Source organism: Entelurus aequoreus, linkage group LG10, assembly GCF_033978785.1.
Source record: "Entelurus aequoreus isolate RoL-2023_Sb linkage group LG10, RoL_Eaeq_v1.1, whole genome shotgun sequence".
Classification (NCBI taxonomy): Eukaryota; Metazoa; Chordata; class Actinopteri; order Syngnathiformes; family Syngnathidae; genus Entelurus; species Entelurus aequoreus.
This window is the reverse complement of record NC_084740.1, coordinates 78,157,408-78,176,092: the sequence shown is the minus strand read 5'-3', so window position 1 is coordinate 78,176,092 and position 18,685 is coordinate 78,157,408. Positions and strand designations below refer to the sequence as shown.

General features: G+C 39.2%; 1 protein-coding gene across 3 annotated transcripts in view; it reads right to left on the bottom strand.

Annotated features, from left to right (window-relative positions):
- The window catches only part of klf12b (Kruppel like factor 12b), a 130,964-nt gene that overhangs the window by 79,945 nt on the left and 32,334 nt on the right, over nt 1–18,685 (bottom strand). The window contains exon 1 of one of the 3 annotated variants that reach the window (XM_062061816.1): nt 13,550–13,635. The exons of 1 other annotated variant lie outside the window; for it this stretch is intronic. The gene's annotated coding sequence lies outside the window, so the exon portion shown is untranslated. Of the gene's footprint in view, nt 1–5,486; nt 5,508–13,549; nt 13,636–18,685 lie in introns of those variants that run through there. One more of the 3 variants, XM_062061813.1, reaches the window with a different exon arrangement.

Sequence of the window (18,685 nt, the reverse complement as noted above, 5' to 3'; positions counted from 1 at the left end):
TGAGCGAGGATGAAAGATTTGTGGATGAGGAACGTTACAGTGAAGGACTAGAGTGCAGTGCAGGACGTATCTTTTTCCGCTCTGACCGTAACTTAGGTACAAGCTGGCTCATTGGATTCCACACTCTCCTTTTTTTATTGTGGATCACGGATTTGTATTTTAAACCACCTGGGATACTATATCCTCTTGAAAATGAGAGTCGAGAACGCGAAATGGACATTCAGTGCCTTTTATCTCCACGACAATACATCGGCGAAATGCTTTAGCTACGAGCTAACATGATAGCATCGTGCTTTAACTGCATATAGAAACAAAAAAATAAACCCCTGACTGGAAGGATAGATAGAAAATCAACAATACTATTAAACCGTGGACATGTAAATACACGGTTAATGCTTTCCAGGCTGGCGAAGGTTAACAATGCTGTGCTAACGACGCCATTGAAGCTAACTTAGCAACTTAGCAACGGGACCTCACAGAGCTATGCTAAAAACATTAGCTCTCCACCTACGCCAGCCAGCCCTCATCTACTCATCAACACCCGTGCTCACCTGCGTTCCAGCGATCGGCAGAAGGACGAAGGACTTCACCCGATGCGTTTGGCGGCCCGGAGACGTAGGAAGTCAAGGTGAGGTCGGCGGCTAGCGCGGCTAGCGCGGCTAGCGCGGCTAGCGCGGCTAGCGCGGCTAGCGCGGCTAGCGCGGCTAGCGCGGCTAGCGCTCCAACAAAGTCCTCCTGGTTGTGTTGCTGTAGTCCGCTGCTAATACACCGATCCCACCTACAACTGTCTTCTTTGCAGCCTTCATTGTTCATTAAACAAATTGCAAAAGATGTCCAGAATACTGTGGAATTATGAAATGAAAACAGAGCTTTTTGTATAGGATTCTACGGGGTACCATAACTTCCGTTACTCGGACTTCGTCACGCGCATATGTCATCATACCGCGGCGTTTCAGCCGGATATTTCCCGGGAAGTTTTAAAAGTCACTTTATAAGTTAACCCGGCCGTATTGGCATGTGTTGCAATGTTAAGATTTCATCATTGATATATAAACTATCAGACTGCGTGGTCGCTAGTAGTGGCTTTCAGTAGGCCTTTAAAGGCAATAAAGAACAGCCTGACGGGAGAAGACGGCCTTCGCGTTTAGTTTGAGGCTCTGTTTGCTCTCGCACGGTAGCTACTTAAATAGCGACCCAAGCAAACACAACGACTATATGTGGTCACAGGTTAGACACACTTAAGCCTTTAATCTATAGCGAGTAGTCAAGGTCATATCGGAACGTCAACCAATGGCAATCCATCTTATCCAAGCTTCATTTGTGGCCATGTCATCCAGCTGGTTTAGACTTAATCATGATACAAAAAAAAAAAGGTTATAGTACCACTGATAGTCACACACACACCAGGTGTGGTGAAATGAACCTCTGCATTTGACCCATTACCCTCGAGGATGGGTCAAATGCAGAGGGTAATTTCACCACATCATTGGTACTTTAACTGTCAATAATCCTTGTCAATCAATTTGAAATTTCTCAGTTTTATTCATACTTGCCAACCCTCCCGGATTTTCCGGGAGACTCCCGGAATTCAGCGCCTCTCCCAAAAACCTCCCGGGAGAAATTTTCTCCCGAAAATCTCCCGGAATTCAGCCGGAGCTGGAGGCCACGCCCCCTCCAGCTCCATGCGGACCTGAGTGGGGACAGCCTGTTTTCACGTCCGCTTTCCCACGATATAAACAGCGTGCCTGCCCAATCACGTCATAACTGTAGAATGATCGAGGGCGAGTTCTTGGTTTCTTATGTGGGTTTATTGTTAGGCACTTTCATTAACGTCCTCCCAGCGCGGTAACAACACACAACAACAGCAGTCACGTTTTCGTCTACCGTAAAGCAGTTTGTCTGCCCTAAACAGCAAAGTTGTGACACTCTTAAACAGGACAATACTGCCATCTACTGGATAGCCTCCGGAACACTGAAATTCAAGTATTTCTTTTATTTATATGTATAATAAAATAAATATATATATACATAGCTAGAATTCACTGAAAGTCAAGTATTTCATACATATATATATATATATATATATATATATATATATATATATATATATATATATATATATATATATATATATATATATATATATATATATAGATATATATATATATACATATATATCTATATATATCTATATATAGATATATATATATATATATATAGATATATATAGATATATCTGTATATATATATATATCTATATATATATATATAGATATATATATATATATAGATATATATATATATATATATATATATCTATATATATATATATATATATATATATATATATATATAGATATATATATATATATATATGAAACATATATGAAATACTCGAGTTGGTGGATTCTAGCTGTAAATATACTCCTCCCCTCTTAACCACGCCCCCAGCCACGCCCCCGTCCCAACCACGCCCCCGCCCCACCCCCGACCACGCCCCAACCCCCGGAATCGGAGGTCTCAAGGTTGGCAAGTATGGTTTTATTGCTGGACTGGTGTTGTACCCTGATACTAATGAATCATATTCTGTACTATACCGCCTCTGAAAAGTACCGGTCCGTAGCTCACCGGCTTCAAAATGTAAACAAACGCCATTGGTGGATCTACACCTAACATCCACTGTAATGATACCAAGTACAGGAGCGTATCTCGTCGATACTACTATGATTACATGGATATTTTTCGGCATCACAACATCTTCTTTCATTTTTTTTAAACTGTGTATTATGTTTATAAAGTCAGTAAATATGTCCCTGGACACATGAGGACTTTGAATATGACCAATGTATGATCCTGTAACGACTTGGTATCAGATTGATACCTAAATTTGTGGTATCATCCAAAACTAATGTAAAGTATCACACAACAGAAGAATAAGTGATTATTACATTTTAAAGAAGTGTAGATAGAACATGTTAAAAGAAAAAGTAAGCAGATATTAACAGTAAATGAACAAGTAGATTAATAATTCATTTTCTACCACTTGTCCTTAATAATGTTGACAAAATAATAGAATGGAAAATGACACAATATGTTACTGCATATGTCAGCAGACTAATTAGGAGCCTTTGTTTGTTTACTTACTACTAAAAGACAAGTTGTCTTCTATGTTCACTTTCTGTTAAATTAAAGCCAATAATGCAATTTCTTTGTGGTCCCCTTTATTTAGAAAAGTACCGAAAAGTATCGAAATAATTTTGGTACTGGTACCAAAATATTGGTATCGGGACAACACTACATTGGTTCGACATCAATAAAGCAACCATAGAATACGTTCTTTAATCCTTTACAACTCAAGGTAGCCCTGATTGACAGCCATGAACACAATAATCCACCATTTGTATATCTAATGATTATAAACCTTTGAGCAAATGTGATTTAATCGGTGATGTCCCAGCGAGAACCGTATTCATTTTGAGTAACAACTGCAAGTTACTTGAATCCTACAAATGTAGCCTACCACCACTATAGCATGAATGTGGAGTGAATGAATGATGGGTTCTCAGTTTTCACTGTAAAGTGCTTTGAATGTCTAGAAAAAATGCTAAATAACTCAAATCCATTATTATTATTATTACTACATGGGGACAAAAGTTTGAATAAACTCTTTGGTCAAATCAACTCAGCTCCTTGTCGGTTCAGTTTAACCCGAAATGATATCCAACTTAAGATGTGTTGGGTTGGGAGGGGTGTCAAAGTTCAAATTGGTCATTGCCGCTTGCAATTTTCCTTTCCACACACATTGCAACAGTTTCCTAAATCTCACAAAAGACACCTTTGAAGTCATGCTAATCCTAATCACCCAAACACCCTTTGACAAATTCAGTTACATGGACTTTGTTAACCCAGAAAAAGCAGGTGTCGATGCTGGTCTATTTCTGTGGAGTCTGCTTTTCATTACTACCAATAATTCATTTATAAAAAAAATATTCCTGGCACTCAGTGAATGGCCTCAAAATTTCCATTTCATAAGCCGTATTTAGTTTGGCAGAATCGGACGGTGGAGTCTCTTGAATTCTTCTGGGACATTTTTGAACAAGGCTCAAGAGAGACGCAGTGTTGCTAGCTTTCTAGTTTGCACCTCTCTGGCTATCAACAAGTAGATTGTCACCAATAAGTGATAATAAATAATAAACACACAAGTCTAACGTGCACTTCAGGAAAACGGTTTTAGGAAAGCACCGATTTATCAGGTCGCATTGCTCAAATCATCCGTCTTGCTTTTCTGTTCAATGCAGGGCCGGCCCGTGGCATAGGCCGTATAGGCAAATGGTAAGGGCGCCGTTCATCAGGGGGCGCCACGCCAGTGCCACAAATGTTGGAGGAAAAAAAAGAAAAAAAAGTTGGTACTATTATTTCTAAATACATAAAATAATCCCACGTTAATTAAAATGCAAAGTAAAGCCTATTTAATAGAAATATTATTTGTTACAACATTACGCCCCCCCCCCCCCCCCCCCCCCCTCCCCCGGCACGGTGCGCCCCCTCCCTTCCCGTATCATGACTCTTTTTGGACGTCCCACATCAAAAAATCAACACAAGATGTCAAAACGGCCAAAACTGTCAGGTGCCCAGGGAAGAAAAAAGAGAAAAGAAGAGGAGAAACGAGAAAAAGACAGAGGTAGCAGGTAGGTAACGTTAGCCTACATGAAATTATTTGTCTGTTACAGAATGTGATAGTAACCTGGCTTTTTAGCATTAAGCTAATGTTACATGATTCGGCAATTGCTAATCAATAAATAGCTAGTTCTGTTTTAACGTCGGGTTAATATTGTGGAGGGGGCTAAATTGTTATGGAAAATAATAATGTAACGTTAGGTAATTACAGTACTCCCTGGTGTACAGTCATTTGTAAGTCATTCTAGTTAATGCAATATTAAAAAGCACAAATAGAGAACTCTGTAGGATCCCCTTTTTTTGTAATATAGTTGTTAAAGTCATACTGGTTTGATATCTTGTTTTGTGCAGTGCCTTATTTATATTGTATTTTTAATTTATTTTATGCAACTTGTTGACACGTTTTATTTTGTGTTTATGTATGTAAAAAATATTGTATTTCATATATTCATTTTTTATTTTTTGTATTCATTTATTTATCCATATTTTTTTTTATCTTGTTAACTATTCTGATTGTTAATTTGCTTTCTTTAAGTAAAAAAAAAGGTCAAAGACAAAGCTATTCGGTTTCTTGTGAGTATATACACTTCACTGCCGATGTGGGGGGGCGCCACCTAAAATCTTGCCTAGGGCGCCAGATTGGTTAGGGCCGGGCCTGGTTCAATGTGATGACTGAACACAAATGACTGACCTCCCTCCTGGATTCATTTATAAACAAATAGGAATGTGATCTACAGTCTTCATTGACGGGACTTACGATGAACACAGAACACTTATGGAGCGAGACAACAAAAGCAGAACTCACTTACTAGTATCACTGGCAGTGTTACTGTCTCAAGAGGATATTGTTGATAACACAATGTACAAGAAGACAATTGTGTATTGAAACCAGTTGAAGAACGGAGAAGTTGAATGCAAAAATAAAAAATGCTCAGTTGCCCAAAAAACACTTCCAGAAAATTTGTAGAGTCAAAATGGAAAAAATTGGAAATCAAACATTGCCGAACTACAAATATTATTATCAGGGACAGGGTTGCCCAATGTATGATCCTCCATGTAGTAGTATCACTATCTGACACTCTGACCACCACAGATGGACATTTCTTGCCGAAATGTGGAGCAAAACAAACAAAACAAATAGACCAAAACCAAAGGTCCACTGCAAAGGACGCTGGTTCTCAGAAAGATATCTTAACAACCAATGAAAACCAACTTATACATTTTAAAAAAACATTGTAACTAGTGATGACAGCAAAAAAAAAATGGATAAGGTATTAAATGGCTTGTTTGTGTTATTTTCATCAGTTATTTGAAAACTTCTGAAAAGAAAATGTAATTGGACATGTCTGCTTCATAAGTGTGTTTTCATAATCAACATTTTTTTGATTTTCAGCTTCTTTATTTACATAAAAATCCTGAGGTATGGTTGTCTTCCAACATACACTATATTGCCAAAAGTATATGGCCACCCATCCAAATGATGACAATCAGGTGTCCTAATCACTTGGCCCGGTGTATCAAATCAAGCACTTAGGCATGGAGACTGTTTCTACAAACATGTGTGAAAGAATGGGCCGCTCTCAGTGATTTCCAGCGTGGAACTGTCACAGGATGCCACCTGAGCACCAAATCCAGTCGTGAAATTTCCTCGCTCCTAAATATTCCAAAGTCAACTTTATTATAATAAAAGTGAAGAGTTTGGGAACAACAGCAAGTCAGCCACCAAGTGGTAGGCCAGGTAAACTGCCAGAGAGGTCAGCATAGTGCAAAGACTTTCTGCACAGTCAGTTGCTACAGAGCTCCAAACTTCATGTCACCTTCCAATTAGCCCACGTACAGTACGCAGAGAGCTTCATGTAATGGGTTTCCATGGCCGAGCAGCTGCATCTAAGCCATACATCACCAAGTCCAATGCAAAACGTGGGATGCAGTGGTGTAAAGCACGTCGCCACTGGACTCGAGAGCAGTTTTTCAGGAGTTGGGCTTGGCCCCTCAGTTCCAGTGAAAGGAACTTTGAATGCTCCAGGATACCAAAACATTTTGGACAATTCCATGGGATGGCACTTGAAGTTCATATGTGAGTCAAGGCAGGTGGTCAAATACTTTTGGTAATATAGTGTATCAATTATCACACAATTATTGATCTCCTTTTGTTGTTTTGTGTCTTTGGCTCACAGATACACTCAAAGTTCGGTATAACGCGGCCATTGGCCGTATAACTTTTTTTTTCAAAATGATCATATAAAATGATCCCGATACATGTGGTGAAAACAGCGACTTACCGAGGCATTGTGGTTTAAAGGCCTACAGAAATGATTTTTTCTGATTTAAACAGGGATAGCAGATCCATTCTATGTGTCATACTTGATAATTTCGCGATATTGCCATATTTTTGCTGAAAGGATTTAGTAGAGAACATCGACGATAAAGTTCGCAACTTTTGGTCGCTGATAAAAAAAGCCTTGCCTGTACCGGAAGTAGCGTGATGTCACAGGTTGAAGGGCTCCTCACATTTGCACATTGTTTACACCAGCAGCGAGAGCGATTCGGACCGAGAAAGCGACGATTACCCCATTAATTTGAGCGAGGATGAAAGATTCGTGGATGAAGAACGTGAGAGTGAAGGACTAGAGTGCAGTGCAGGACTACTGTCTCTGATTGGTGCTCGAGACGCTCACCTGTTTCCCCGAGTCCTAATCAGAGGGACTATTTAATCCTGCCTTTGCCGGTCAGTCGGCCTGGCTTCATTGTTTGCTTTTGCTACAGTTACGTGAGTATTCCTTGTCTTCTTGCCTATGCTAAGTGTTAGCCTTAGCTTTGAGTGCGATCGGCACATTTTTTCTCTGGCTTGTTTTCAGTTTTTGGTACTTGTTTGTACTTTCGAAAAATAAACCATGTTCCTACCTGCACGTCCTGTCCGGAGTGCTTCGATTGCCCCTCCCCCGTCTTGACAAGCACTTTGTGATTTTATCTGTGAAAAGTTGTTTATAAATAAAATGTACTTTACTTACTTCCTAAAGACTATCATCGTAAAAAACTTTTAGTTTGCCCAGTGTGCAAAATATCGTAGATGTTTTCCTTCCGACACAACAATTATCACAAAATCACAGGATCGAGATATTGGTGGAAAAACTTTGCGGTTAAATCCTGAATTTATCCTGTAGTTTTGTTGACGTTTTTGTGTGCAAATGTTTTCCAAAAACACAATTAAAATTGTGTCTGCTAAAAAACGACCGCTACGTACTCCACGAACCTGCTGTGCTGAAATCATACTTTTAGGGGGTCTGGATCAGGGCCTATTTTTTAAGAGTTCAATCAAAATTATGAAGTAAAATTACTTTACAAGGAACAGAGCCGAGTACAATTTTCCATAAATGACATTTCATTTTGCAAGAAATCCTACTGAATGAGTTCTGCACCTGGGAGGAAACAAGGTCAATTAGCCGTTGATACAAATAAACCCAACACACTAAGCGACGACGGAAGTTCCCATATTCTGAAGTATTGGCCTTGGTTCCTGGCTATTTCTGCCAGGAGGGATCCTGTGTCACTAATCCTGTGAAGGGGGGAGGCGGGGTGGGGGTGGCCGGATGCAGCTGAAGTTTACTGCCTTCATTTATAGACAATCACACAAACACGCCATTTTAGCCTTCCATTCATGTCCAAATACAACATTGCAACAGTAGAAGAAGGAAAGTGAGTGATCTGGATCATTCATGCATCCCGAACCCTCCTATCAAGTGACAAAGGGCCCCCTTTCAACAGAACCCCCCCGTGACACTACAGAGGTAATAATTAGCTCGGGGCATATCAGTTCTTCCCTTCCCATCTGGCAAACACTGCAGCGTGCAATTTGATTAGAGGCAAAAGAAACAAGTAAATGATTATAATTGATCATTCCTTTGTCTACAGTGCGGGTCAGAACTCTGGGCTTGAAATGTCGACAAGCGAGCCCTGCATCGATCATGTAACTATGTTTGGTCAAAAAAACATACTTTTATAATATTTATTTATACAAACCACTGTTTGAGTTGCTGGCTCCAGCATTCTGCATACAATTATTCCATTATCAAAATACGGCCAAGGTAAACCTGAGGGTTGTATATGCTTTGTTGTATGTCCTGGTCTATTTACCCCTGTTATAATAATGACTTATGTTCCTCGCCTCTGAAGCTTTCTCCATTTTTCTTCTAATTTTGGTCAAAAACCTCTCCGATTCTCCTCCTCCTCCGTCAGTTCCGTACACCGCTGTCCCCGTGTACTTCTACTGGGCTGACCAGGTTGATCAGTTTCACCACTGCTGCCATCTAGCTGGAGGCTCGTGTATCGTTCAAGCAGGAATAGAAACATGGTAACACTTTAGTATGGGGAACATATTCACCATTTAATAGTTGCTTATTAACATGCAAATTAGTAACATATTGGCTCTGAATTAGTCATTATTAAGTACTTATTAATGCCATATTCTGCATGGCCTTATTATACAACCAGTAAGCCAGTAACCCTAACCCTCAAATCCTAACCCTAACCCTCTAACCCTTTAACCCTAACCCTAACCAAATAACTCTAAATTAAGTCTTTGTTACTTAGAATATGTTCCCCATACTAAAGTTTATGTTGGATCCACTATGGACTGGACTTTCACTATTATGTTAGATCCACTTTGGACTGGACTCTCACACTATTATGTTAGATCCACTATGGACTGGACTCTCACTGTTATGTTAGATCCACTATAGACTGGACTCTCACACTATTATGTTAGATCCACTATGGACTGGACTCTCACTATTATGTTAGATCCACTATGGACTGGACTCTCACTATTATGTTAGATCCACTATGGACTGGACTCTCACTATTATGTTAGATCCACTATGGACTGGACTCTCACTATTATGTTAGATCCACTATGGACTGGACTCTCACTATTATGTTAGATCCACTAAGGACTGGACTCTCACACTATTATGTTAGATCCACTATGGACTGGACTCTCACACTATTATGTTAGATCCACTATGGACTGGACTCTCACACTATTATGTTAGATCCACTATGGACTGGACCCTCACTATTATGTTGGATCCACTATGGACTGGACTCTCACTATTATGTTAGATCCACTATGGACTGGACTCTCACTATTATGTTAGATCCACTAAGGACTGGACTCTCACTATTATGTTAGATCCACTATGGACTGGACTCTCACTATTATGTTAGATCCACTATGGACTGGACTCTCACTATTATGTTAGATCCACTATGGACTGGACTCTCACACTATTATGTTAGATCCACTATGGACTGGACTCTCACACTATTATGTTAGATCCACTATGGACTGGACTCTCACACTATTATGTTAGATCCACTATGGACTGGACCCTCACTATTATGTTAGATCCACTATGGACTGAACCTTCACTATTATGTTAGATCCACTATGGACTGGACTCTCACACTATTATGTTAGATCCACTATGGACTGGACTCTCACACTATTATGTTACATCCACTATGGACTGGACTCTCACTATTATGTTAGATCCACTATGGACTGGACTCTCACTATTATGTTAGATCCACTATGGACTGGACTCTCACTATTATGTTAGATCCACTATGGACTGGACTCTCACACTATTATGTTAGATCCACTATGGACTGGACTCTCACACTATTATGTTAGATCCACTATGGACTGGACTCTCACACTATTATGTTAGATCCACTATGGACTGGACCCTCACTATTATGTTAGATCCACTATGGACTGGACTCTCACACTATTATGTTAGATCCACTATGGACTGGACTCTCACTATTATGTTAGATCCACTATGGACTGGACTCTCACTATTATGTTAGATCCACTAAGGACTGGACTCTCACACTATTATGTTAGATCCACTATGGACTGGACTCTCACACTATTATGTTAGATCCACTATGGACTGGACTCTCACACTATTATGTTAGATCCACTATGGACTGGACTCTCACACTATTATGTTAGATCCACTATGGACTGGACTCTCACACTATTATGTTAGATCCACTATGGACTGGACTCTCACTATTATGTTAGATCCACTATGGACTGGACTCTCACACTATTATGTTAGATCCACTATGGACTGGACTCACACTATTAACTAGATCCACTATGGACTGGACTCTCACTATTATGTTGATGCTTGGACATGGTAACAGGCAGGGCTGAGGATCCAACCAACGATCCCTTTAACCTTTAGCCGTAGCGCTTATGACACTTCTTTTATTACTACGCATTAGGGTTGTACGGTATACTGGTATTAGTGTAGTACCGCGATACTAATGAATCTTTTTCTGTACTATACCGCCTCTGAAACGTACCGGTCCCTCAAGCCCCCGCGCCCGCGTCGAAGTCACGCCGTGTCATTGCTGGTTTACGAGCAGACGAGCATGTTCGGCAGTGCACACACACAGAGTACTTACAAGCAGACACAGTGTGTAGACAGAAAAGGGAGAACGGACGCATTTTGGCTTAAAAAGTAAAGATAAAGGTGAAGTTATAACACTGAAACACCCTCAGGAAGAGCTGCTTTAAGACATAGCTAGCTAGCTAGCGGCTAACGTCCAGCCGCCGTGAGCAGTGTTTTAGCTACTTCTAAATCACTAATCCTCATCTCCATGGCGACAAATAAAGTAAGTTTCTTACAAGTACTGGAGGACGAGGAATAGCTAAACATGCTTCACTACACACCGTAGCTCACCGGCATCAAAATGTAAACAAACGCCATTGGTGGATCTACACCTGACATCCACTGTAATGATACCAAGTACAGGCACGTATCTAGTCGATTCTGCTATGATTACGACGATAATTTTTGGCATCACGATATCTTCTTTTGTGTTTTTAAAATGTATATAATGTTTATAAAGTCAGTAAATATGTCCCTGGACACATGAGGACTTTGAATATGACCAATGTATGATCCTGTAACGACTTGGTATCGGATTGATACCCAAATTTGTGGTATCATCCAAAACTAATGTAAAGTATGAAAGAAGAGAAGAATAAGTGATTATTACATTTGAACAGAAGTGTAGATAGAACATGTTCAAAGAGAAAGTAAGCGGATATTAACAGTAAATGAACAAGTAGATTAATAATTCATTTTCTACCACTTGTCCTTAATAATGTGTACAAAATAATAGGTGTATAAATGACACAATATGTTACTGCATATGTCAGCAGACTAATTAGGAGCCTTTGTTTGTTTACTTACTACTAAAAGACAAGTTGTCTTGTATGTTCACTATTTTATTTAAGGACAAACTTGCAATAAGAAACATATGTTTAATGTACTCTAACATTTTTTGTTCAAATAAAGCCAATAACAAATTTTTTTGTGGTGCCCTTTACTTAGAAAAGTACCGAAAAGTAGAGATGTCGATATATGCGTTAAAATGTAATATCGGAAATTATCGGTATCGTTTTTTTTATTATCGGTATCGGTATCGTTTTTTGTTTTTTTTTGTTTGTTGTTTTTTTTTTAATTAAATCCACATAAAAAACACAAGATACACTTACAATTAGTGCACCAACCCAAAAAACCTCCCTCCCCCATTTACACTCATTCACACAAAAGGGTTGTTTCTTTCTGTTATTAATATTCTGCTTCCTACATTATATATCAATATATATCAATACAGTCTGCAAGGGATACAGTCCGTAAGCACACATGATTGTGCGTGCTGCTGCTCCACTAATAGTACTAACCTTTAACACTTCATTTGACTCATTTTCATTCATTACTAGTTTCTATGTAACTGTTTTTATATTGTTGTACTTTCTTTTTTATTCAAGAAAATGTTTTTAATTTATTTATCTTATTTTACAATTTTTAAAAAAAAGTACCTTATCTTCACCATACCTGGTTGTCCAAATTAGGCATAATAATGTGTTAATTCCACGACTGTATATATCGGTTGATATCGGTATCGGTTTATATCGGTATCGGTAATTAAAGAGTTGGACAATATCAGAATATCAGATATCGGCAAAAAGCCATTATCGGACATCCCTACCGAAAAGTATTAAAATAATTTTAGTACCGGTACCGGTAACAAAATATTGGTATGGTTACAACACTATTACGCATACATTTTAAATCAATTTGACTTCTGTTATGATTTGGGTTAGACGTTGGATGACTCAACTACACTGCACATGTGCACTGGTGCAATGCCTCTTCCAAATTGTTGACCAGATTGGGGGGACGGACGTCAGAACACTCACACTTGCCAAATGTTCTGAACTCCTGTTTCCATGCCAGTTTTGCACTGAAAAAGAAAAATGCTGTAAAAGTAGCAAGAAGCCACGGGTGTTGCCCTTCAGATTGAAATATTGAACCATCCATCCATGCCAGGTCTCCAAAACGCTACATATGAACACCATGTGTAGGAACATTTTGCTACGTGGACAAAAAAAAAAAATCCCTGAATAAAACCAAAGTTACAATAAAATAAAAAGCACCTGCATTTCATTTCATCAGCATGTCTAAAATCCACCACAGGGGAAATCATTCATAAATCTTTTTTCTTCTTAACTTGGATTTCTTGTCTCTGTGAAAGTTCCTGACCTCTACAAAAACCCACAAGGATCCCTGGAGAGGCTGCTCGCTCGGAGAAATACAAAAAAGTCCAAAAAACATTGTTTGGTTTGTCTGCGCCTCCATCTGCGTGTCAGACGTCCTCTCTTAAGGCTTCCTGAGTCACTGCTGTGTTCTACAATCTGGCTACCATACACACACACACACACACACACACACACACACACACACACACACACACACACACACGCTAAGTCAAGCAAACACACCTTGTTTGTGACCTCTGCCTTCACCCACGTTCAGCCTATCTTTGGTTTAGAGACAAGACACACACTCGCACATAAATCCTCTCATCTCTCAGTGGCTGCTGAAAGCGAGGAGAAGAATAGATGCCCATTCAACACAAGCTGCCACCTACAGCCACCCACAATGTGCACTAATTCACACTCGCTACACACACACACACACACACACACACACACACACACACACACACACACACACACACACACACACACACTGCTGCCGCTCCAGAGAAGAGTGTGACATGCTCTTGCATCATGTGCCTTCCAATCCTTGCAGAAGAAGAGCTCAACAAGCCGTGACCATGACGGCGCCAACGTCGAGGCGGCGTTACTCGAGGCTCGCACAAAGCCAGAGACATTTGTGACGGCGTCACAGATAGCGTGGTTTGCGAGCGGCAGAGTGGGTTGTTGACGGAACAAAACCAACAGCATCAATAGCTGACCTCTGCGGACTACTGAATGCAGCATGCGGGCATGTAAAATACACCCCTGGTGCAAGCGCAGGAGGGGAGTCCAGGGTGCACACCAATAGTCCATACTTGCCAACACTCCCGTTTTTAGCGGGAGAATCCCGGTATTCAGCGCCTCTACCGACAACCTCCCAGCAGAGATTTTCTCCCGACAAACTCCCGGTATTCAGTCGGAGCTGGAGGCCACGCCCCCTCCAGCTCAATGCGGACCTGAGTGGGGACAGCCTGTTCTCACGTCCGCTTTCCCACAATATAAACAGCTTGCCTGCCCAATGACGTCATAACATCTACGGCTTTTAGAGAGTAGAGTGCACAACAAGGAGAGAGAGTTCTTGGTTTCTTTTTGTGGGTTTATTGTTAGGCAGTTTCATTAACGTCCTCCCAGCGCGGTAACAACACACAACAACACACGTCACGTTTAGTCTACCGTAAAGCAGTTTGTCTGCAGTAAACAGCAATGTTGTGACACTCTTAAACAGGACAATACTTACATCTACTGGATAGCCTGCAGAACACTGAAATTCAAGTAGTTTAAATTTTAAAAAAAAAAATATATATATACACTACTGTTCAAAAGTTTGGGGTCACCCAAACAATTTAGTGGAATAGCCTTCATTTCTAAGAACAAGAATAGACTGTGGAGTTTCAGATGAAAGTTCTCTTTTTCTGGCCATTTTGAGCGTTTAATTGACCCCACAAATGTGATGCTCCAGAAACTCAATCTGCTCAAAGGAAGGTCAGTTTTGTAGCTTCTGTAACGAGCTAAAGTGTTTTCAGATGTGTGAACATGATTGCACAAGGGTTTTCTAATAATCAATTAGCCTTCTGAGTCAATGAGCAAACACATTGTACCATTAGAACACTGGAGTGATAGTTTCTGGAAATGGGCCTCTATACACCTATGTAGATATTGCACCAAAAAGCAGACATTTGCAGCTAGAATAGTCATTTACCACATTAGCAATGTATAGAGTGTATTTCTTTCAAGTTAAGACTAGTTTAAAGTTATCTTCATTGAAAAGTACAGTGCTTTTCCTTCAAAAATAAGGACATTTACATGTGACCCCAAACTTTTCAACGGTAGTGTATATATATATATATATATATATATATATATATATATATATATATATATATATATATATATATATATATATATATATATATATATATATATATATATATATATACCGTATTTTTCGGACTATAAGTGGCAGTTTTTTCCATAGTTTGGCCGGGGGTGCGACTTATACTCAGGAGCGACTTATGTGTGAAATGATTAACACATTAGCGTAAAATATCAAATCATATTATTTAGCTCATTCACGTAAGAGAAGTGTTAAAATGTTAAAAGAGAAAGGAAGCAGATATTAACAGTAAATGAACAAGTAGATCAATAATAATTTTTTACAGTTTGTCCCTCATAATGTTGACAAAATGATAGAACGATAAATGACGCAATATGTTACTGCATATGTCAGCAGACTAATTAGGAGCCTTTGTTTGTTTACTTACTACTAAAAGACAAGTTGTCTTGTATGTTCACTATTTTATTTAAGGACAAACTTGCAATAAGAAACATATGTTTAATGTACCCTAAGATTTTTTGTTAAAATAAAGCTAATAATGCAATTTTTTGTGGTCTCCTTTTTTTACAAAAGTATCAAAAAGTAACGAAAAGTATTGAAATAACACTTCACAACACTAATTACGGTATAGTGTATATATATATAGCTAGAATTCACTGAAAGTCAAGTATTTCATACACATATATATACATATACATATATATATATATATATATATATATATATATATATATATATATATATATATATATATATATATATATATATATATATATATATATATATATATATATATATATATATATATATGAAATAGCTGTAAATATACTCTCCTCTTAACCACGCCCTTAGCCTACACCCTTATATTTACAGCTATTTCATATATATATATATATATATATATATATATATATATATATATATATATATATATATATATATATATATGAAATAGCTGTAAATATACTCTCCTCTTAACCACGCCCTTAGCCCCGCCCCAAACACCCCCCCCCCCCCCCTCTAATACGTGCCGTAGCCGGAGAGAAAGCACATCATCGTCAATGGCAACTGGTGAATATCCCATTTCAAACCGCGTAAGACAGGGGTGTCCAAAGTGTGGCCCGGGGGCCATTTGCGGCCCGCAGCTAATTGTTTACTGGCCCGCCACACATTCTGGAAATGCTATTGCAAAAAATAAAAATGAACATTAAAAAAAGTGGAATGAGGTGAAATCTAAGGAGAAAAAGTTGCAATGTTGACACAAAAGCTGCCATGCGGGCTGTTTTTTTTTTCTTTTGTCTTTCTTTATTTTTCTTTTTTTTGGCACTGCTCAAAAAAAAAAAAAAAAGACAAAAAATCCATGCTATAATTAATTATTTTCAAAGCTCCGATTAGTTCAAATGTTTCACTTTAAAATGTTTTATGTGGTAAATATTGCATATATTGTGTAGTTGCCATATAAAAACAAAGTTTTCTTTGACAAAAGAGCATAAAACAAACAAAATAATAGTTCAAACGCAAAATGGACAGATATGGGTGAGGGCGGACCTACGTCACTTCCGCCTACCAATCCCCTAGCAACCGGGAATTCGTTGAAAACAAAGCAGCTCACAGCGAACACAGCATTGACAGAAAAAGCATTTAACGAGCGTTGTGGCTTGGAAGTCGGCGTTAAATCCTTCATTTACGCATTTTTACTTATTCGCATATCGTGTGAAAAAACGAGAATGTATTATTTGCGTCGGACTCGTCTCAGTGAACTTTAAAGCTTCTCAGGCTTAGCTTAGCTTGCTAGTTAGCTTAGCCTGCGCGCTAATAAGAAAGAGACGCGGAAGTTATCAACAACAAGATCAAGTGTTAGTGTATAAAATGTTGAGAAATTTGAGGGCTACATGTATTGTTTAAGTACAACTGTTCTTCGCCAGGTGTTCTTTGGCCGCCCTGGCTTACGTTTTCCCGGTGGTGTCCAACTTAACGCTGCCTTTGGCATTCTCTCGTTATCCGGTTTTCGAAAATAGCTAGCTAGGCTATAGACTATATAGTATAAACCGCATGTTATTTTTGTACAACAACAACTTCAGCTGTCGAACGTTATAAGGTACAAATTCAACAAGTACAACATTAGCACGGACGGTATAGCCAAGTTGTGGTTAAGAAGGTGGATTTTTGTTCCTTATATTTACCATAAACGAAGTGATCCGAACACACGACCCGGGACTTTGGGGGACTCCAGTGAGAACCGTCCTCGTTTTCCCGGTGTAAAGCTGCGAGCCATTTGTCTCGTCTCTGTGGGCTTTTATCACGCTTTGGCAGAACAAAATACAACCTTTGTTTTCCCTGTTTCCGGTTGTGGTTAGCACAACCAAAAACAACACAGTTTTTCGGCATTTTGGAGGCAGAATGACGGGTTTAACCAGCGTAGGTCGACAGGTTAAAGAGTAATGGCAACGGTTTGTTTTCAACGCCAGTCTGGTTGCTATGGCTCGAAGAACCCGTATGTAGCTCAGTTGCCCGGATGTCGGCCCTCACCCATATCTGAAGTTGATCTCGTAACTTAAAGGCCTACTGAAAGCCACTACTAGCGACCACGCAGTCTAACACTTGATCTTGTTGTTGATAACTTCCGCGTCTCTTTCTTAGTAGCGCGCAGGCTAAGCTAACTAGCAAGCTAAGCTAAGCCTGAGAAGCTTTAAAGTTCACTGAGACGAGTCTGACGCAAATAATACATTTTCGTTTTTTCACACCATATGCGAATAAGTAAAAATGCGTAAATGAAGGATTTAACGCCGACTTCCAAGCCACAACGCTCGTTAAATGCCTTTTCTGTCAATGCTGTGTTCGCTGTGAGCTGGTTTGTTTTCAACAAATTCCCGGTTGCTAGGGGATTGGTAGGCGGAAGTGACGTAGGTCCGCCCTCACCCATTGATCATATTTATGCTGCTAATAGTTATTTTGGCATTTTATTGCATATTGTGATTCTGACATGTATTGATTTATATTGTACAATATTGAGTAAAGAACTACAACATATTCTGGATACTTTATAATACAATTAGTGTTATTTAAAGAAGATATGTTGTGTACACATGGATTTATAAGAATGTTCCTGGCTCTTACACAGGCCAGGCTTCTTTTTTTTTTTGATGGCGAGCTAAAGAAAGAAGAATCTAGTCCAAGGACTGGTTTTGGAAGATTCCAGCCAGGAACCACCACCTGTTCTGTCTGGGCGGGTAGGAGGCTCTCGAGCCGACCCTTTACATTTTTTTTCCCATTATTAACCAGCAGTACATGGATTGTACTGCCATCCTTTTTTTTCCCCACGAACTCTAAGTCTGAACTGAGCTTTATTCAGATCCAGAGGCATTAATTAATGAAATTTGAATTGCGTATATATGTATATAGTCACTGTTGTTTTCCAGATTACTTTCCTGTTGAATGGCCATTCAACGTATTGTGTGTATATATCTGCTGTCCCTCACAAATTGTTTAATACACGGTGTTAACCAACCTGCAATTTGAGCTTTGCCTTCTGTCTCCAAGTC